Below are 21,994 nucleotides of genomic sequence, written 5' to 3'. Positions count from 1 at the left end.
AACATCAGTCCTTCCAATGAACACTCAGGATTGATCTCCTTTACGATGGACTGGTTGGATCTCCTTGCAGTCCAAGGGACTCTCAAGAGTCTTATCCAATACCACAGTTCAAATGCATCGATTTTTCTGTGCTCAGTTTTCTTTATAGTCCAACTTTCACGTCCATACATGACTACTGGAAAAACCATAGCCTTGACTAGACGGACCTTTGTTGGCAAAGTAATGTCTCTGCTTTTGAATATGCTGTCTAGGTTGGTCATAACTTTCCTTCCAAGGAGTAAGAGTCTTTTAATTTAATGGCTGCAGTTACCATCTACAGTGATTTTGGAGCCCCCAAAAATAAAGTCTGACCCTGTTTCCCCATCTATTTGCCATGAAGTGATGGGATCGGATGCCATGATCTTCATTTTCTGAATGTTGAGCTTTAAGCCCACTTTTTCACTCTCCTCTTTCACTTTCATCAGGAGGTTCTTTAGTTCTTCTTCACTTTCTGCCATAAGGGTGGTGTCATCTGCATATCTGAGGTTATTGATCTTTCTCCCAGCAATCTTGATTCCAGCTTGTGCTTCCTCCAGCCCAGCATTTCTCATGATGTACTCTGCATAGAAGTTAAATAAGCAGGGTGACAATATACAGCCTTGATGTACTCCTTTTCCTATTTGGAACCAGTCTGTTGTTCCATGTCCAGTTCTAACTGTTGCTTCCTGACCTACATACAGGTTTCTCAAGAGGCAGGTCCGGTGGTCTGGTATGCCCATCTCTTTCAGAATTTTCCACAGTTTATTGTGATCCACACAGTCAAAGGCTGTCAATAAAGCAGAAATAGATGTTTTTCTGGAACTCTTGTTGTTTTGATGATCCAGCGGATGTTGGCAATTTGATCTCTAGCTCCTCTGCCTTTTCTAAAACCAGCTTAAACATCTGGTATTTCACGTTTCACATATTTCTGAAGCCTGGCTTGGAGAATTTTGAGCATTACTTTACTAGCATGTGAGATGAGTGCAATTGTGCAGTAGTTTGAGCATTCTTTGGCATTGCCTTTCTTTGGAATTAGAATGAAAACTGACCTTTTCCAGTCCTGTGGCCACTGCTGAGTTTTCCAAATTTGCTGGCATATTGAGCGCAGCACTCTCACAGAGTCATCTTTCAGGATTTGAAATAGCTCAACTGGAATTCCATCACCTCCACTAACTGTTCTTAGCGATGCTTCCTAAGGTCCACTTGACTTCACATTCCAGGATGTCTGGCTCTAGGTGAGTGATCACACCATCGTGATTATCTGGGTCATGAAGATCTTTTTTGTACAGTTCTTCTGTGTATTCTTGCCACCTCTTCGTCATTTAGAAACAGTTCCTGTGCACGTAGTAGGAGTGAGAGTTGAGACAGAAGGCTTGTTAGGAGGTTCTGGAAGTAGGTCAGGTAGCAGAGGACAGTGGCTTCAGCCCAGGCAGTGTGATGTAGGAGATAGAAAGGAGTGTGGCGGCATTCGGAATAAATGTAGGGTAGAGACTGAGGGGTCAAGAGGAGCCCAATTCACACAGAGTAGGAGCAGGTAAACACAGCTGGCCTGGAGGAACGAGGGAGAAAATGGTAGGCCACCCCAGAGTACTGAGGGGCCGTGAGTGACAATCTCAGGAGGAGTCAGAAGCCCCAGGGAAGGACCGTGAGCATCCCCAACTTGTTCACACACCAGAACTTTTATTTCTTCCCTTGGTTTTGAAGCTCTTCTACTCCTCAAACATCAGAAAAGCTTAGAATTTCTTCTTCACACAATTGGGAACCAGTAAAAAGGAAGCCGTGGGAGAAGCAAAGGTAGCTGACAGATGGAAGAAGAGTTAGGCCACCTCAAGCCTGGAGTGACGCCGTGGGACTTGAAGAGGCTCTGCGTGATTGCCCGACATGTACCTCATAAACTCAGCATGCATATTTGAATTGGCTTTTCTAGGTTATTTTGTGGTGAATGCACCCACAAAAGAAGATTTCTCCTGTTATTTATTAGGGTCCATTGCTTAGCTCCATATGTGTGTCCTTTTCACTCTAGACCAATAAAGTGTTCCCTTCGGAATATACTGTTCTCCTGGGGATAGAACGAGAACATGGCAGATCATGCAATGGTGCTTAATGCTTCTGCTCAGAAGAAACATTCATCCTTCTTGCTCAGTGTTACATTGACCAAAGCAAGTGAGACAGTCAGCCACACCTGAGGACCTTGGAGGCTGAGGTGGGTTGGAAGATTCCCCAAGATATGTCCTCCTGCAACCAATGGATGCGACCTTCTTTGGTCTTTGCAGATGTGATTAAGGGTCTTGAGATAGGGTCATTCTGGATCAGGGTAAGCCCTAAATTCAGGGACAAGGGTCATTATAAAAGAAGAGAAGAGAAGAAATGCGGAGGAAGGAAAACCATATGAAGATGGAAACAGAAATTGGAACAGTGCAGCTGTAACCTAGGGAATTTTAAGGATTTCAGTCAACTACTGGAAACTAGGAGAGAGACATGGAATAGATGCTCCTTCATATCTTATCACAGAATTCCCAGTGGTATAGGATCTGCTGCCAATGCAGGAGATGCAGGTTCAATCCCTGAGCTGGGAAGACTCCTGGAGAAGGAAGCGGCAACCCGCTCCAATAGTCTTGCCTGGGAAATCCCGTGGACATAGGAGCCTGGTGGGATACAGTCCATGGGGTCGACAAAGAGTCAGACAAGACTTGGCGACCAAACAACAACAATAACAACAACAACAACAACAGAGCCTTTAGAAGGAACCTGCCGATGCCCTGATTTCAGACTTCCAGCTTCCAGAACTGTCAAATAATAATTTTCTGTTGTTGTAGGCTTCCAAGTAAGCCCCAAGAAACAAATCCTCTTGGGGTGGGAATTCAATTGTCTACCCAAAGCCTCTCCTCTGTGGTAGCCCTGCAGATTCTTGTGAAGAGAAGCAGCTTGTCCTGGGAGTAACTACTCCATCCACCCATTTAAATATTGACTCTCACATGGTCCTACTGCTCCTCAGTCGAGCCACCATCCTGGGTGTTTCCACTGAGTACTGAGTAGGTCACGAGCTCCACTGTGGCCCTCAACTCTCTGACCTTGGCTCAGGTGAGAAACAGCGGGAGACCATGACCTTGGCTTGACCACTGAAGGAGAGCCTGGGGTCATGGAAGTGAAGGTATGCAGCCCAAATGTTTCTTGAAGGACACGTCTCCCTCCTCAGTTCAGTTCAATGTAGTTGCTTAGTTGTGTCCAACTCTTTGCGACCCCATGGACTGCAGCATGCCAGGCCTCCCTGTCCATCACCAAATCCCAGAGCTTGCTCAAATTCATGTCCATCAAGTTAGTGATGCCATCCAACCATCTCATCCTCTGTTGGTCCCTTCTCCTCCTGCCTTCAATCTTTCCCAGCATCAGGGTCTTTTCCAATGAGTCAGTTCTTGCCATCAGGTGGCCAAAGTATTGGAGCTTCAGCTTCAGCATCAGTCCCTTTAATAAATCATCAGGACTGATTTCCTTTAGGATTGAATGGTTGAATCTCCTTGTAGTCCAGGGGACTCTCAAGAGTCTTTTCAAACTGTAGAGTTCAAAAGCATCAATTCTTTGGCGCTCAGTTTTCTCTATGGTCCAACTCTCACATCCATAAATGACCACTGGAAAAACAATAGCTTTGACTAGATGGACCTTTGTAAGCAAAATAATGTCTCTGCTTTTCAATATGCTGTCTAGGTTGGTCATAGCTTTTCTTCCAAGGAAAAAGCGTCTTTTACCTTTGTGGCTGCAGTCACCATCTGCAGTGATTTTGGAGCCCAGAAAAATAAAGACTGTCACTGTTTCTCCATCATTTGCCCATCTATTTCCCATGGAGTGATGGGACTGGATGCCATGATCTTAGTTTTTTGGATGTTGATTTTTAAGCCAGCTTTTTCATTCTCTTCTTTCGCTTTCATCAAGAGGCTCTTTGGTTCCTCTTTGCTTTCTGTCATAAGGGTGGTGTCATCTGCATATCAAAGGTTATTAATATTTCTCCCAGCAATCTTGTTTCTAGCTTGTGCTTCATCCAGCCCAGCATTTCTCATGATGTACTCTGCATAGAAGTTAAACAAGCAGGGTGACAATGTACAGCCTTGACATACTTCTTTCCCGATTTGGAACCAGTCTGTTGTTTCATGTCCAGTTCTCACTGCGGCTTCTTGACCTGCATACAGATTTTTCAAGAGGCAGGTCATGTGTTCTGGTATTTCCATCTCTTGAAGAATTTTCCACAGTTTGTTGTGATCCACACAAAGGTTTTGGCGTAGTCAATGAAACAAAAGTAGATGTTTTTCTGGAACTCTCTTGCTTTTTCTATGATCCAACCGATATTGGCAATTTGATCTCTGGTTCCTCTCCCATTTCTAAATTCATCTTGAACATTTGGAAGTTTTCAGTTCACATACTGTTGAAGCCTAGCTTGGAGAAGTTTGAGCATTACTTTGCTAGTGTGTGAGATGAGTGCAATTGTATGGTAGCTTGAGCATTCTTTGGCATTGCCCCTCTTTGGAATTGGAATGAAAACTGACCTTTTCCAGTCCTGTGGCCACTGTTGAATTTTCCAGATTTTCTGGCATATTGAGTGCAACACTTTCACAGCATCATCTTTTAGGGTTTGAAATAGCTCAACTGGAATTCCAACCCCTCCACTAGCTTTGTTCGTAGTGATGCTTCCTAAGGTCCACTTGACTCACATTCCAGGATGTCTGGCTCTAGGTGAGTGATCATACCATCGTCGTTATCTGGGTCATGAGGATCTTTTTTGTATAGTTCTTCTGTGTATTCTTGCCACCTCCTCTTAATATCTTCTGGTTCTGTTAGGTCCATATCACTTCTGTCCTTTATTTTTTTGAAGAGATCTCTAGTTTTTCCCATTCTGTTGAGTTGTATTCACCACTCAGAACTGCCCCACTGCCCAGCAGTTTGTACGACACGGACATCCTTGCTACATGGGGGCACAGAGCCATAGACAGCCCAGCTCTCAGCCCTGCCGCACTGACACCTGAACAATTGCACTATTATTCTCTGGGATGTGCTGTTCGTGGCCTTGTGAGGGCTGGAGCCAGATTAACTTAGCTCCCTGTCACAAATTAGAACTGACGTGTCATTCATGTGAGAGCCGTACATGGTAAAGCAATGTTTCGTTTGGTGTAGAACAAGTGTGATCTACAACATTGTACTTTCTTCATAGGAGCCTCCTCAGTCTTCACTGCGGCTCTAAAGGGTGTTGCTGGGTTCTAGAGGGGAGGGGCAGGAGAAGCCCCAAATGACATCACCTAACAGCTGCTTTTAAAACACAACGTACTTGATTCCCAGAATTGCGGAAAGGAACCACAGAAATCAGGTCCAACCTAGTTTCCAGTTTTGCCTTGGGAGACTGGAGTTGTCACTGGGCTTCCTGGGGCCAAGGAGGAGCTGGGGTCTGCATTTCAGCCTACCGTGTGGCCACACCCCCAGCCTTCCTTCCTGCCTCCAGTAAAATCTCTCAGGTGCCCTCTCCTCTTGGTCCCCTTCAGGGCACCTTCAGGTCTCAGCAGAACTTTTTCTGCAGCATCCTCCCCAATACAAACATGCTACCACCTCTACACACACCCTACATGGCCCAGCATCCCTTCCCCACAGCATTCCTGATGCCACTGAAATGGCCAGCTCACCTGCCTGTCCCCCCACCTCCACTGGGATGTCCACCTCACTGTCTCCTTAGCGGAGGGACACACCTTTCCCCCGAGACAGTGAATGAATGAATCCATGGAAAGCACCCTCCCTGGGTTCTAGGGATCTTCTTCCAGATGACTCTGAGCCTCTGAAAAATGCTCCATGAGAAGATGGGGAGGAGATCAGTCCAGAAGACTTCTCTCTTCCACAGCAACTTCCTGATCAACAGCATAGAAACCTGACAAGTTCAAAACTCCACATGGTGCTAAACCATCAGGGGTCGATCGCTGACCACTTCAGGAGTGTCCTTTGCAGTTCAAGGAGGATGCCCTTCCACCCTGGTTCTGGGTTTGAGTCAACCTCTCAGAAGGGGAGTCCGTGGCCTCCAGAAACAGTGACAGGTAAATACTGAGGCACCCTGGAGGTCAAGGCTACTCCAAGTTGATTTAGAGTGCCTTATAATATTTTGGTGCAGCGAATGGAGGAAGTTGGTAAGAGCTTTCCTGAGATTCTTGAGATTTATAAGGACCCCTGGGTGGGCCTTCCCAAGTTCCTGCTTTAACACTGCTCCTGAGATCCTCAGAGGACCATCCTGCTACCTTCATGACTCCAGATGGCTATATAAGCTTCTAGTTTCCTACATTAAAACATCTAATACAGCTTTTCTTTTTTTAATACATAAGCAAGCTAATTCTAAATTTATGTACAAAGGCAGAGGTCCTAGACTAGCTATCATATCTTGAAAAAGATTAAAGCAGGAGGAATCATTCTACTCAACATTAAACCTTACTAGATACCTAGAATAATCAGGACAGTGTGGTATTGTCTGAGGGACAGACACAAAAATCAATGAAACAGAATAGAGATACAGAAACAGAGGGATACAAAATATCCAAATGATCTTTGACAAAAGTGTAAAACAATTCAAAAGTGGAAGGATACAGCCTTTCAGCAGATGGTGCTGAATGGACATCCATAGCATAAAGAAATAAACTTTAATCCAAACCTCGCAAAGGGTAACTCAGAGTGGATCATGGACTTAATTGTAAAATGTGAAACTATGATACATTTAGATGGAAACAGAGAAAATCTTCAGGACCTGGAGTTAAGCAAAGAGTTCTTAGATTTGACACCTCAAAATGTGATCCATAAAAAGAAAAATTGATAAAGTATACCTCATCCAAATTACAAGCTTTCATTCTGTGGATGAAATGACAAGCTGTAGATGGCAGAAAATATTTGCAAGTCTCATATGCCACAAAGAACTCAAAATATCTAGGATATATAAAGAACTCTCAAAATTCAACAGTGGAAAAAAAAAAACACAAAGAATCTAGTTAGAAAATGGGCAAAAAAACATGAACAGACATTTCACCAAAAAGGATAGCCAGATGGCAACTAAGCACAGGAGAAGATGCTCAGCATCGTTGGCCATTAGGGAAATCAAATTAAAACCACAATGAGGTGTTACTGCGCATCCATTAGAACAGAAGAATGAAAATTTACGGCAACCCCAAAGGCTGGAGAATATTAGGAGGAAGTGGCTTAGTCATGCACTGTGGTGGGAGTGTAAAACAGTATACCCCGGAAAACAGTTTGGCAGATTCTTTTAAAACTAAACTTGTAATTACCATGTGACCCAGAAATTATACTTTAGGGTATTTACATTACAGAAATGAAAACTTGTGTTTGTGCAAAAACTTGTATGTACATGCTTAAGAAAGTTTTATTCCTAATAGTCCAGAACAGCTCAGATGTCCCTGGATGGATATTAGCTGAATAAACTAGGACGCATCATCCATACCACAGAAGTTTATTAGAAATAAAGCAAAACAAACTCTTGATACCTGCATTTGTTTGTATGAATCTTTAGGGAATGATGCTGAGTGGAAAAAAAAAAAAAACCCACTGTAAGAGGTTTCCAAACTGCATCATTCCATGTATGTAACATTCCTGAAACAAAAGAATTATAGAGATGGAAAACAGATGAGTAAATCCAGGTGTTAGGGAGGGTGGGGTGTAGAGGGGCAGGAGGGGAGGGGTGCGGCAAAAAAAGCCACACAGGGTCCTTGCAGACTCCTCTGTATCTTGTCTGCGGTGATGGACGCACACATGTTACAAAGTTGCACAGAACTACATGCATACGCATTATTGTTATTGTTTAGTCACTGAGACATGTCTGACTCTGCAACCCCATGGACAGTAGCCCACCAAGCTCCTCTGTCCATGGGATTTCGTAAGCAAGAACACTGGAGTGGGTTGCCATTTCCTCCTCCAGGAGATCTTCCCGACCCAGGGATTGAATCCATCTCCCCTGCAATAGCAAGTGGATTCTTTACCACTGAGCCACCTGGGAAACCCAAAATACACACGCACACTGACACACAGATGAGTGGAAATGAAACAGGAAATCTAAGATGTGTTACATGCGTCCAGATAGTACACTACAGTTTTGCAGGATGTTTTCATCACAAGAAACTGGGTGACATGTACATGGTATAGCTCTGTACTGTGTGCCTTACATATGAATCTGCAATTATGTCAAAGTGGAAAGTGTAGGTATGAAAAAAATCTTCATGTCAGGAATTTATGAATGACTGTCATTTCTAGGGACTACCCAGGTGGCTCAACATTCAGAAAATGAAGATTATGGCATCCGGTCCCATCACTTCATGGCAAATAGATGAGGAAACAGTGGAAACAGTGTCAGACTTTATTTTTGGGGGGCTCCAAAATCACTGCAGATGGTGACTGCAGCCATGAAATTAAAAGACACTTACTCCTTGGAAGAAAAGTTATGACCAACCTAGATAGCATATTCAAAAGCAAAGACATTACTTTGCCAACAAAGGTCCATCTAGTCAAGGCTACGGTTTTTCCAGTGGTTATGTATGGATGTGAGAGTTGGGACTGTGAAGAAAGCTGAGTGCCGAAGAATTGATGCGTTTGAACTGTGGTGTTGAAGAAGACTCTTGAGAGTCCCTTGGACTGCAAGGAGATCCAACCAGTCCATTTGAAGGAGATCAGCCCTGGGATTTCTCTGGAGGGAATGATGCTGAAGCTGAAACTCCAGTACTTTGGCCACCTCATGTGAAGAATTGACTCATTGGAAAAGACTTTGATGCTGGGAGGGACTGGGGGCAGGAGAAGAAGGGGACGACTGAGGATGAGATGGCTGGATGGCATCACTGACTCGATGGACATGAGTTTGAGTGAACTCCGGGAGTTGGTGATGGACAGGGAGGCCTGGCGTGCTGCGATTCATGGGGTCACAAAGAGTCGGACACGACTGAGCGAGTGAACTGAACTGAACTGAACAGGTGGCTCAGCGGCAAAGAATCCTCCTGCCAATGCTGGAGACACAGGAGACTCATGCGAGAACCCTGGATCAGGAAAATCCCCTAGAATAGGAAATGGCAACCCATTCCAGTATTCTTGACTGGAAAACTCCACAGACTGAGGAGCCTGTGGTGAGCTCCAGTCCACGGGGCTCACAGAGTCGGACACAGCTGAGCCTGCATGCACACGCAAGTCATTTTTCTGACCAAATTCTAACTGCTACAAAGAGTTCCCCATACTAAACTCCCCAAAGGGAGCCTTTAAGAGACAAGTTTGGGGACATCTCTGGCAGTTCAGTGGTTAGGACTTCGCCTTCCAGGACAGGGGGTGCAGGTTTGATCCCTGATCAGGGAACTAAGATTTCACATGCTTCTTGGCCAAAAAGCAAAACATAAAATAGAAGGAATATTGTAACAAATTCGATAAAGACTTTTAACAAAAAGTTTAAAAGTTTTATTTTTTAAAAAAGAGACAAAGTTGAAACATATGGGTGGCTCTCCACTTAAATGAAACACGGGCAGTTAGGGAGGCAGTGAATTCTTTGTTCATCCTTTGGAGTCCTCTGCATCCATCCCATTAGTGGAAATGAATTAAAGATGGCAATTGGTTTCTCCTCTTGGGCTGATGCACTGTTTATTGCTTCTGGATATTAAACACACACACAGAGACACACACGGAAAGGGGAGAATGAAAGACTAAAAGAAACATGTCTCTATGGAAAGCAACAAAGAGTATTAGTCAATATCCGCTTGATGCAAAACTCCAACATTTGTTGCTCATTCCTCTGCAAAACCTACTATGACGTACGATAGATGTGAGCAAAGGACAGATGAAAAAGGACTTTGAACTGTGTGTAGAAACTTACATTGGATTTCTTTATGATTTCAGATGTGTTAGGGCGTTCATGGGAGAAGGCAATGGCACCTCACTCCAGTACTCTTGTCTGGAAAATCCCATGGGCGGAGGAGCCTGGTGGGCTGCAGTCCATGGGGTCGCTGAGAGTTGGACACTACTGAGCGACTTCACTTTCACTTCTCACTTTCATGCATTGGAGAAGGAAATGGCAACACACTCCAGTGTTCTTGCCTGGAGAATCCCAGGGACAGGGGAGCCTGGTGGGCTGCCGTCTAAGGGGTCGCACAGAGTCAGACACGACTGAAGCGACTTAGCAGCAGCAGCAGCAGCAGCAGCAGCAGCAGCAGCAGCAGCAGCAGCAGCAGTGGGGCGTTCATAATTCATCATGAGCGCATCTTCAGCTAATGGAGAAACACAGCATTTTCTTCACCAGGCAAGAAAGACAAGTTTCAGGTCTGCTGAGTGAAGAAGGAGCAGTGCAGAGAGTGAGGGGTGTGTGTGGGTGCGGGGGCGCATGTGTATTTACACACTCAAGCGTGAGAGGACCGACCTGGCAAATCAACACACACCTCTGAGCCCCACGCCTTCTCCAAGCCAGTGTGGACCAAAATAAATCAGATCTGCTGAGAGAGTGTCCTCCATACGCATCTTAGTAAAAATCCGAGCCAAGATCACGGCTCTTGGCTTTCCTGGCACGGTTGTCTACTGTCCCGGCAGCCTCATGGCTCTGAGCTGGGGACTGAGAAGGCTCAGAGGGACAGAGGGAACTGGCTTTACCTGGACGATTGGGAAGACTTGTCAGTGGTGAGCCCTCAGACTGCTTTCCAGACACCCTGTCCTCAGTTCCAACACACCACCCGGTGATCTGCATTTGCTTTTTTGCTAGCTATATGAAGGTGTAACTAACAAAACCGTAATATGTTTAATGTGTACACCATGATGGTTTGCTAAAGGGATACACTGTGAAAGGATTTCCACTCCCCGCCCCACTTCCAGGTAATCAACACATCCCTTCCCTCACATTGTTACCTTTTTAAAACCTCTTTGGTTAGAACATGTAAGTTCCACTCTCAGCCAAGTTTGATTATACCATACAAATAGAGTCACCATGTTTTATATCAGATCCTCAGACTTTATTCATCTGATAATGGAAAGTTTATGTTATTTTACCAACATTTCCCTGTATTTCCTCCAGCTCCCTGCCCTGGAAACCACCATTCTACTCTGTTTCTATGAATTCCACTTTTTTTCTCGCTCTCTCTTTAAAAACATTCCAGATCTAAATGGCGCTCAGCAGTATTTGTCCTTCTTTGTCTTGCTTATTTCACTTTAGCATAATTCCCTCCAAGTCCATCCATGCCACTGCAAATGAAGGATTTCCTTCTTTTTTGAGGCTGAATCATATTCCATTATATCGCCCTGTGTTTTGATTGTTGGCTAGGTGTCTCTCTCCCCCACGTTGCCCATAACTCCTCAAAAGCACAGCTAGCGTCTGATAAATCACTCCTAGAGCTGGGTCCAGAGCTGGTTCAGAGTCAATGCCAAGTGAAGGTGTGTAGAATGATGCTTCTATATTGCTGGTCTGCTGAGCTGTATTTTTATGTAAATAACGCCTTATTATTTGGTTACAAAAATAAGGCTGGCAATACCTTCAGAAACATTCTTTTTTTCCTATTGTATCTGTGCCCAAGGTGGCTGCCCATGTTGATTGCATTGCCTATGCCCCCGTGACCCCTGGATTCTGATTGGTTGCACCATCAGAAAATCAGATCAGTGGAAGGAAAAAGAAGCAGGGTCATTCCCTTCCTCCCTGCCAGCCTTGATTTCACTTTCAAAGTACAGACCAAAGGCTGCTACCAGCTCTGCTATATCTTATTGGTTCCTTGGTAGTTATTAGGCCTGCTTGCCAAACACTGGAGTTCCTTCTATTGGTATGAATCAGCACTGTGCTGTCTGGCTTCCTCATCGAGCAGGCTATGTGACTTTTCCTGACACGTGGATGAACAGTGAAGAATCAGCAGAGCTTTCTTTTTTTTGTTCGCAATGACTGACAGCATTTCAGAGAGACAGTTCCTCCAGACCCCAGAGACAAGGCAAAGGAACACGGGCCAGAGCCCAGGAAACTTTCTAGATTTGCAGCCTGAGGGAGATATAAGCTGGGATTTCTGGGGTTGTTTGCTACTGCAGGGTCATCTCACTTCTCAGGACAGATACAGCGACCTTAACTCTGAACCTCTGCAAACAGTGGCTTCGTTGAACGCTCTGCACTCCTCTCGGATCTTGACATCTATTTCCTGCAGAGACTCTAAATGTTAATGGCCCATTTTGCAAAATTTGAAAAGCACAGAAAAGTATACGTAAGCAAACAAAATAGTCAAAATCCACACTACTCAGAGATAATCACTGTAAATATTTTGGCATGTTTCCTTCCAGTCTTTTTTTTTTTTTTTCTTTGTGTGTTGGGATAGGGGAGATGTGTGTATAATTCTATAGGTATCTGTTTCTATGTTTTTGTACCTAACTGAAATCAAATGACAATGAATTCCCTTCCTGTTACTGTGTAACTTCTTTCAATAAGGTGAAATTTTAGAAAAAGTAGTGATAATACATTTAGCCAACACAGCTTTGACCTTGTTTAATTGAATTGACTGGTGCCCCAGAGACAAATAGCCAAGCAGGGCCAAACCACACAGTGATCTGATGGCCATTTCACCGGAGCCCGTGTTTTTGCCAAGCTCTTACAGTGGGGAAAAGAATGGAGGATGCTTTGCCAAAGGAAAATAAAACATCCGACCCCAGGGGAGCCAGGCACAATGGCTGTGCTGGTAGAAAGCAAGCCACAGGATGTCAACAAACAGAAAATGAATGGGGCTTGTCATGGAGCTGGAAGTTGGGGAAGGTCTGGTTTCCAGGCATTTTATGGTACTAGCAAAGAAGCAAGGGTAATTCATGTGCGTTGTCAGATGAGCTTCTCTCAACAGAGCCGGTTTAAAGTGGCAAATGGGAGTGTGTAGTGCAGGCCAGTGTCTGCATGAAGTCTAGTGCGGCAGGCCTAGCGGGCCCAGAGCAGGAAATGGACTGGAGTGAACCAGACTCTGAACCTGAGTCCTTCACAGCCTCTCCCTGGGCGGAATGTATTAAAGATCAAAAGAGTTAAAGAGCTTCCCTTGTGGCTCAGTGGTAAAGAATCCGAATCTGCCTGCTAATCCAGGAGACACGGGTTCCATCCCTGAGTCGAGACAATCCCCTGGAGAAGGAAATAGCAACCCACTCCAGTATTCTTGCCTGGGAAATCCCGTGGACAGGGGAGCCCGGAGGGCTACAGTCCATGGGGTCACAAAAGAGGTGGACACGACTTAGTGCCTAAGCAGCAACAAAGGAGTTAGCCAGGTTGCAAAATCGTTAGGGAGGGTGGACGACATTCAAACTCCATTCTCTCTAATCCCAAAGCCCTCAGTTTATTCACCGTAGCACTTCAGGGGCCAAAGGGAGATGTAGAGAGAAAAAAAGATTCTGCCTCTAAGAGCTGAAATTGTAGTTTGTATGGCAGAGCCTGGCTATTGCTCACCGAGCCTTTGTCCTCTTAGTGCAACAAAACTACATTTTCCAGTTTCCCTTGCAGTTGCACTGTGGTCACATGACTAGTTTTGGTTAATGAATGTGGACTAAAGAGCTGTATGCACCTTTACAACTAGGCTTTAGAATCCCCCTCCAGAGCCGTAAATTACTCTCTCTCCCTTCTATATGGTAGAACCATGTGATGGAGAGCATTCAGATCCCTGAGAAAGGACAGTCCAGGATAGTCCTTATGTACGTAGGACTATAAAATGAATGGGACATTAACATGTGTGTGTGTGTGTGTGTGTGTGTGTGTGTGTGTGTGTGCGCGTGTTAAGTACTTTCGTTTTGTTAAGTCAAAATTTGGGGCTTGCTTGTTATAGCATCTAGCATGTATTACCCTGACTAATACAATGCCATTCTCAGACATACACAGAAAAAGTATCATTGACTGTGACAACGTATATTAAAGCAGATGAGAGGCAGGAGAACAAAACATTAGAAACTGCGTCATAATGAAAAAAAGAATCTCTGATTAAGAGAAAGCCATCCTAGGCAAGGCATGAAAGGCAGATCAGAATTCAGAAGATCCTTGCAAACACATAACCAAAAAAAGGATTAGTATACAGAATGCCAAAAACAAACCAACACAAAGCCATAAATTAATATGCAAAACAGAGTGCACCAATTTTTCAAAAATGGGCCACTGTCACGAAGAGGCAACTCACAAGAAGGTACCTATGAATACTGCGTGCAAAAGTTGCTCAGTCATGTCTGACTCTTTGCCACTCCATGGACTGGACTATACTGGACTATACAGTCCATGGAATTCTCCAGGCCGGAATACTGGAGTGGGTAGCCTTTCCCTTCTCCAGGGGATCTTCCTGACCCGGGGGTCTCCTGCATTGCAGTCAGATTCTTTACCATCTGAGCCACAAGGGAAGCCCTATGAATGTTGAGGGGTGTCCAAATTCTCAACTACTTTAGTAATCAGGGATCTTAAGTTGACTTTCTATAAGAGATCATTTTGTACCCACCAGACAGCAAAATTTAAAATTATGATGAAGTCAATCTGTGACCAAGAGCTGTTCACCAAAACGCATTTTGTCTCCTTGGGAATGGAGTATGATGACGTCTGTCAGTGACTGGTTTAGGCAGGGTGGCCGCTTCCCTGATTCTACCTGGGGACACGTGAGTGCGGCCGTGGGGCCATCTGCAACCTAATCCTCTCCATGCAGAGCAGGAAGGCCACTCTAGGGTGACTCTGAAAGGCAGGTATTAAACATGGCAGAGCTGCCAATCAACCTAAGTCCGTGAATGACAAGCTACCCCCTCCCAGGGACACCTTCCTTGGATTGCTATCGAAAGGCTACAGAAACAGAACAGCTGGGTGTGAATCATTACCCAATCAGGGTCTATGCATCACCACAGCTTATCCTACTCTCATGAATACAAAAATGGGAGTGACGATTTGGAGGACTAGGACTCTCATACAGTAAACTTGAAGATGTGACACCATTTGCATATCAGGGATGTCAAAGAATCTTTAAGCAGCACTATTGTGTAAAAGCAAAAACTGAAAACCTTCATCAACAAAGAAAATGGACAAATATATTGTGATAAAATCACATTATACACACATATATACACATATACACACGTATACATATGTGTGCATGTACATACACACAGATACATACATATCTTCTGCTTATATAGTGCATGTATTCTTCTGGAAGTTACCTTTTTCTGAATATTGTATTTGGAGAATCATCCATGTGAGAAGGGTAGCTTCGTTGTCATTCATTTCTATTGCTGTGTAGTATTTATCCTAAAGGAAATCAGTCCTGAATGTTCATCGGAAGGACTGATGTTGAACCTGAAACTTCAATCCTTTGGCCACGTGATGCTAAGAACTGACTCATTTGAAAAGACCCTGATGCTGGGAAAGATTGAAGGCAGGAGGAGAAGGGGATGACAGAGGATGAGATAGTTGGATGGCATCAACGACTTGATGGACATGAGTTTGAGTAAACTCCAAGAGTTGCTGATGGACAGGGAGGCCTGGTGTGCTGCAGTCCATGGGTCACAAAGAGTTGGACAAAACTGAGCAACTGAACTGAGCTGAATATTCCTTTCTGTGTGTGTGTGTGTGTGTGTGTGTGTGTGTGTGTGTGCATGTGCATGTGTGTGTAGACATTAACTATGAGGGTAAAAGGCATAACTACACAACTTTTGGAAGGATGTATGCACTGTAATTCTCCAACGTGAGCTACATATGGCTCCAGGGACACTTGCTGTGAGGACAAACGAGGGTTGATAAACACAGATTCAGCACAAATTGTTACCACTAGGAAAGAGAGGCTGAGATCAGGGAGGGTAACTGAACCCAGGTCTCCTGCACTGCAAGCAGATTTTTTACCATCTGAGCCTCTGGACTGATCGGCAGCTCTGCCATTTTTAATACCTGCCTTTCAAGGTCACCCTGGGGGGTAGCCATCATGACCCACGTGGAGAGGATGAGGCTGAGAAGTGCTGGGGGATAATGACATGGTGAGTGGGCTCATGGCGGGACAGCTGGACTCACACGAGCTGGGAAGACACTCTGGTGCAGTCATGACAATCCCTGTTCATCTGCTCTCGAGTGTCTAAGAAGTTTCAAAGTCTGTATTTCATAGGATGGAGTTTGCCAGGAGGTCAGCGAAGGTGCCGAATGCAGGCAATTCCCAAGGTTGCAAACTCTTCACAGAAAGGGCTTGGGAATACCAGAAGGACAAAAGTTATACAGACCATGCCCTCCTACGAAACAGGAAGACACAGTCTCTTACAAAATATCAGCTTATTAACTGATCTCCATCTTCCCATTTTACAGCAGAGGAAACTGAACCTTGGGGCATTTAGGAGGCTTGTCCAAGGCCACCCAACTAGAAGGCAGCAAAAATAGACATTCTTCTGCCACACCAGCCGCAGAGAAACTTTCTAAATAACAGAATACTTTGGCTGAGCAAATCAGGCCAGCGCGACTGCCTGTACACTCCGGGAACACGCAGGAGGCATCTGGAATTCTATTTTGGAGTGCCATCCTAGAATGCCCTTCTGTCATCCATCGCCACCTTCACCACGCTGGAGATGCTGACATTTATATTTTTAAACCCTTTTTTGTCAAAATTAATGCTAGCGTTCCCAGGTGCAGGAGCTTACCCCATGAAGCACCTGCAGAAACTGGAATAAATTGTAAACAAAAATTCCCTAGGATTACATAAGACATTAAAATGGGAACAAAAACTTGAATTTCAACCAGTTCAATTTTGTCCCGAATAGCAAATGCTGAACAATAGAGAAACCCTTTCTCTATTCAACGTCTTCCAAGAACAAAGGAAATCGTCCCCAAATAAAGCAATAACCTAATACCATATTAATAATAACCTTGCATTTGTATTGCCAGCTTCACTTCACAAAGCATTTTTACATCTGCCATCTTGTGGGGAGGTGCATGTAGGCACAATTGTAGTTATTAAACAAAACCAAGGGTTTATTATAAGGTTATATTTGAACAACCACCAATCTACCTTCCACATTAAAGCCAGAGTCAAACTTTCTCGACCACAGTTCTATTAAGATCACTTCTGGGTTATAAAACACCAGAATCCTCCTCACTGGCCCCAAGAATAAGGTTCAAGAAACCTAATGTCCCTGGAAACACTCAGCAATCTGTCCTCTGATACCTTCTCAGCCTCATTTCCTGAATGGAAATGTTGTCAAAGGTTAGAAACCCCGATACAGACTGAGAACAGAGTCAAGTTCTAATTTTGCTACTGTAGCTATGTGGGTCCACGTTCATGAGCCAATCACATAACCGTCTATAGTGAAGTGGGCTTTCCTGGTAGCTCAGCTGATGAAGAATACGCCTGCAATGTGGGAGACCTGGGTTCGATCCCTGACTTGGGAAGATCTTCTGGAGAAGGGAATGGCTACCCACTCCAGTATTCTGGCCTTGAGAATTCCATGGACTACACTATAGTCCATGGGGTGGCAGTGTTGGACGCAACTGAGCTACTTTGAACTTACCCGGTGGCTCAGACGGTAAAGTGTCTGTTTATAATGTGGGAGACCCTGGTTCGATTCCTGGGTTGGGGAGATCCCCTGGAGAAGGAAATGGCAACCCACTCCAGTACTCTTGCCTGGAAAATCCTATGGACGGAGGAGCCTGGTAGGCTACATACAGTCCATGGAGCTACAAAGGTTCTACGTTCATGAGCAAATCACATAACTGTCTATGCCTAGCTGAAATTAGCAGTAACTAATCCAAAAATTCTGTGGGCAGAGGAGCCTGGTGGGCTACAGTCTGTGGGGCCACAAAGAGTCGAACATGACTGAGCATGCACTCCATAAGACTGTTTGGGGTTTAAGTGAGGTCGGTCCGTAAAACAGCACATCATTAGGAATATTAGCCCCTGACTCTCTTCTGGCTGGGGTTGCCCACTCAGTCTGGAACGCTCATACTTCATCACTTCCTTATTTTGCGAATTCCTCCTTGTTGAAGTAGACGCTCAAATGTTTCCAGGAAAAATCAGTCTTCCCTCCTCCTGGGCCCCTCTGGGGCTGGGTCACAGCATGACCACCTTTAGGTCCTAAAAACGTGCTCATCCCTCTTCTCACTAGAGGGTGACCTCCTGGAGCGTGGTTCCACATGTGATTCGTTTCCAACGTGCAAAAATGTGAGGTTTGATTCAAATCCCGTGGAAGTCAATGGTGAAGAATGGAGCTGGTCTTTCCGACGACTGCCCAGGGCCATCCTCAGACGCATCCAGTGAAGACCGGCCCCGCCTTCTCCTGCACATTCACCCAGAAGTGGGTCTAATGAAAGGCCACATCTGAAGGAGATAGTTTGGCCTTTCATTGGTGTCCTGTGGTCAGGAAGGCCGGGAGAAAGTCAGGGAACCAGCTGAGGGAACCAGCTCTTATCAACCCGTCATAGCCCTGGGCCAGCTTCTCCAAAGCATTTCATGAGATCAGCCTGCCTGATGGAAGAGAAAACCAAGGTTGAGAAAGAAGTGGTGGGCTCAGGGTCACAGAGCTAGGAAGTAGCAGGTTCACACCTGAACCCATTCTCTCCAGAATTACCATACTGCTACTCAAATGCCTTGGCAAGGAGCCATTTATTTTTTCCCTTTCTTTCTTTTTTCTTTTTGGATACACCGAGTGGCTTATGGGATCTCAGTTCCCTGAACAGGGATTGAACCCAGGCCATGCCAGGGAACACTCCAAGTCCTAACCACGAGACTGCCAGGGAGTTCTGAGGGGCCATGTCTTACAAAGCCTGTATGCACACACACACACACACACACACACACACTTGGAGTTCCTTAGGTGCTGTTCTCAGAACTAAACTGGGAGGAATCCCTTTTTGAGGGCAATGTCTGAATCCACAGGAGAGGCTGGCACATTCTGAGGTGTCTTCACAGACAAGGGATCTGCAGGTCGGCGGGAAGGCTCCTCCTGATCCCAATAGCTTCCTCCAAGAGGATGCACAGTGCCCGGGGGCATTTCTTTCAGAAAGCAGCATCCTTTCCAGGCGTTCTCTGAGGAAAAGGATCCCGACGACAAGTTTGCGAAGGGAGGAGAGAGATGGGTTGATTGACAAGCCAGGAAAAGGAGGTCGCTGAAAGTGGGGCTCCCCAAGGTCACTTAGCATGACTGTCAGACCCAAATGCCCGTTCCAACCTCAGGGCTTCTTCTGTTAGAGAAGGTGTCCCCCACGTGCCTCCAAGAGAGGAAGTGACAAGGGCGTCATGAGAAGTTGGCTGTAAAGGATGGCTGGGAAGGGAGTGGGCGGGTGAGGTCAGGGAACCTGCTGTCACCTGGAAAGGGGGCATAGCCACTTCTTTCTCAGAGCCTTGGACCCTCCTCCACAAACGGGAAAGCATCAGCCACACAGAGAGTCTAGTGGTGGCTCCAAATTGCTTTCACCAGCTCTGGAGTGGTATGAAGCTCTCCATAGTCTGCTGGTGGGAGAAGGATGCAGTGGGGTAAGAAGAAATTTGCTTAGCATGCCACTTGTTCAGTTGCTTAGTCATGTCTGACTCTTTGCAACCCCATGAGCACCAGGCTTCCCTTGTCCTTCACCATCTCCTGGAGTTTGCTCAAATTCATGTCCATTGAGTTGATGTTGCCATCTGTCCATCTCATCCTCTGTTGCCCCCTTCTCCTGCCTTCAAACTTTCCCCACCATCGTGTCTTTTCCAGGGTTCTACTAGTGGTAACTGATAGAGTCGGAAATGAAAACCTAAGTCTTTAATCTTAAATCAACTATGAGTTTGCAATAATTTAAGTTATATAAAAAAATTGCAAAGATAGTACAGAGAACTTTTCTTACCCAATTTCCCTTCTGTTAACTTACATGATGTGGTATATCCATCAAAACTTCGAAACCACTATTGCCATACTTCTGTTAACTAAATTTAATACTTTCCCCCCCGCCCAAGATTTTGCCTGTTTCTTCACTAATATCCTTTTTTGGCTCCAAGATCCTATTCAGGTACCAACCACACTGTATTTGGTCCTCATGCCTGCTTTGTCCCCTCTGGTCTGTGACAATTTCTGTCTCTTTTATTAATATTTTCTCATGATTTAGTTTTGAGAGTATTGGACAGGTATTTTGTAGGATATTCCTCAACTTAGAAAAACCAGACCTTTAGACTATCAGGCTGGTTCTCATTTCACTAACTCACAGCTGCTCTATATAATGGAAAATTCCATGAACCAAAAAAACTCTACCAAAAAGTAGTTCTGGTATCCCTCATCAACTCCTAGCCATCAGGGGAACACAAGAGCACCCTGTGATCACGGCCCTGCACTCCAAGACCAAGAGGACTAGCCAGCTCTGTCCAACAGGACAACATTCTTCAATGATGTTCTGTATCTATGCAGCCTAATATGGCGCCATTAGTCACACGTGGCTATCAAGCACTCATAGTGTGGCTAGGGTAACTGAGAAGGAAATGGCAACCCACTCCAGTATTCTTGCCTGGAAAATCCCATGAACAGAGGAGCCTGGTAGGCTACAGTCCACGGGCTTGCAAAGAGTTGGACACAACTGAGTGACTTCACTTTCACTTTCAGGGTAACCGAGGAACAGAATTTCTCATTGCATTTTATGTAAATTAATTTATATTTAAACAGTACCTGGGGTCTAGTGGCCATTCTAGTGGCTACAATGCAGAGCTAAGTTAGACCTTGAGAATAAAGAGGTCTTTTTTAAAAAAATTAGAGTATAATTGCTTTACATGGTGTTGGTTTCTGCGGTACAATGAAGAGAACCAGCTATGTGCACATATATGTCCCCTCCCGCTGAGGCCTGCCCCCACCCCCACCCCCATCGGTTCCTCTAGGTCATCACAGAGCCCTGAGCTGACCTCCTGGTGCCACAGAGCACGTTCCCACTAGCGATCTCGCTTACACACAGTAGCATTTGTATATCAGTCCTGATCTCCCACTTCTTCCCACCCTCCGCTTTCCCTCCTGCATCCACATGCCCAACCTCTTATGTCTGGGTCTCTATTCCTGCCCGCCCTGCAGATAGGTCCAACTTAGATGTCTTACCTTGTGCGGACTGCTATTACAAAGGAGAACTCATGATTGGGGAACTTGCCACGAAGAATCATAAATCATAGAGTTGCTGGGCAAAGGGGAAATTTTAGAGTTCAGTATTTTCCAAACTGGTTTCTTTGGAGACCCCAGTGTTCCACAGGGGAGCATCAGAGAACAGGTAGAGGAGACCACTGTGGGTATGAAGAGAAATGTTTGTGGTGATATATACCCATACTCGGAGAAGGCGCTGGCACCCCACTCCAGTACTCTTGCCTGGAAAATCCCGTGGATGGAGGAGCCTGGTAGGCTGCAGTCCATGGGGTCGCACAGAGTCGGACACGACTGCAGCAACTTAGCAGAAGCAGCAGCAGCAGCATACCCATACTTCCCACCCTTCAGTTCAGTTCAGTCGCTCAGTCGTGTCCAACTCTCTGCGACCCCATGAATCGCAGCACGTCAGGCCTCCCTGTCCATCACCATCTCCCGGAGTTCACTCAGACTCGTGTCCATCGAGTCCGTGATGCCATCCAGCCAATTCATCCTCGGTTGTCCCCTTCTCCTCCTGCCCCCAAATCCCTACCAGCATCAGGATCTTTTCCAATGAGTCAACTCTTCGCATGAGGTGGCCAAAGTAATGGAGCTTCAGCTTTAGCATCATTCCTTCCAAAGAAATCCCAGGGTTGATTTCCTTCAGAATGGACTGGTTGGATCTCCTTGCAGTCCAAGGGACTCTCAAGAGTCTTCTCCAACACCACAGTTCAAAAGCATCAATTCTTCGGCGCTCAGCCTTCACAGTCCAACTCTCACATCCATACGTGACCACAGGAAAAACCATAGCCTTGACTAGACGGACCTTAGTCGGCAAAGTAATGTCTCTGCTTTTCAATATACTATCTAGGTCGGTTATAACTTTTCTTCCAAGAAGTAAGTGTCTTTTAATTTCATGGCTGCAGTCACCATCTGCAGTGATTTT

Source organism: Ovis aries, chromosome 18, assembly GCF_016772045.2.
Source record: "Ovis aries strain OAR_USU_Benz2616 breed Rambouillet chromosome 18, ARS-UI_Ramb_v3.0, whole genome shotgun sequence".
Classification (NCBI taxonomy): Eukaryota; Metazoa; Chordata; class Mammalia; order Artiodactyla; family Bovidae; genus Ovis; species Ovis aries.
The sequence above is the reverse complement of the archived record's forward strand: the minus strand, read 5'-3'. Positions refer to the sequence as shown.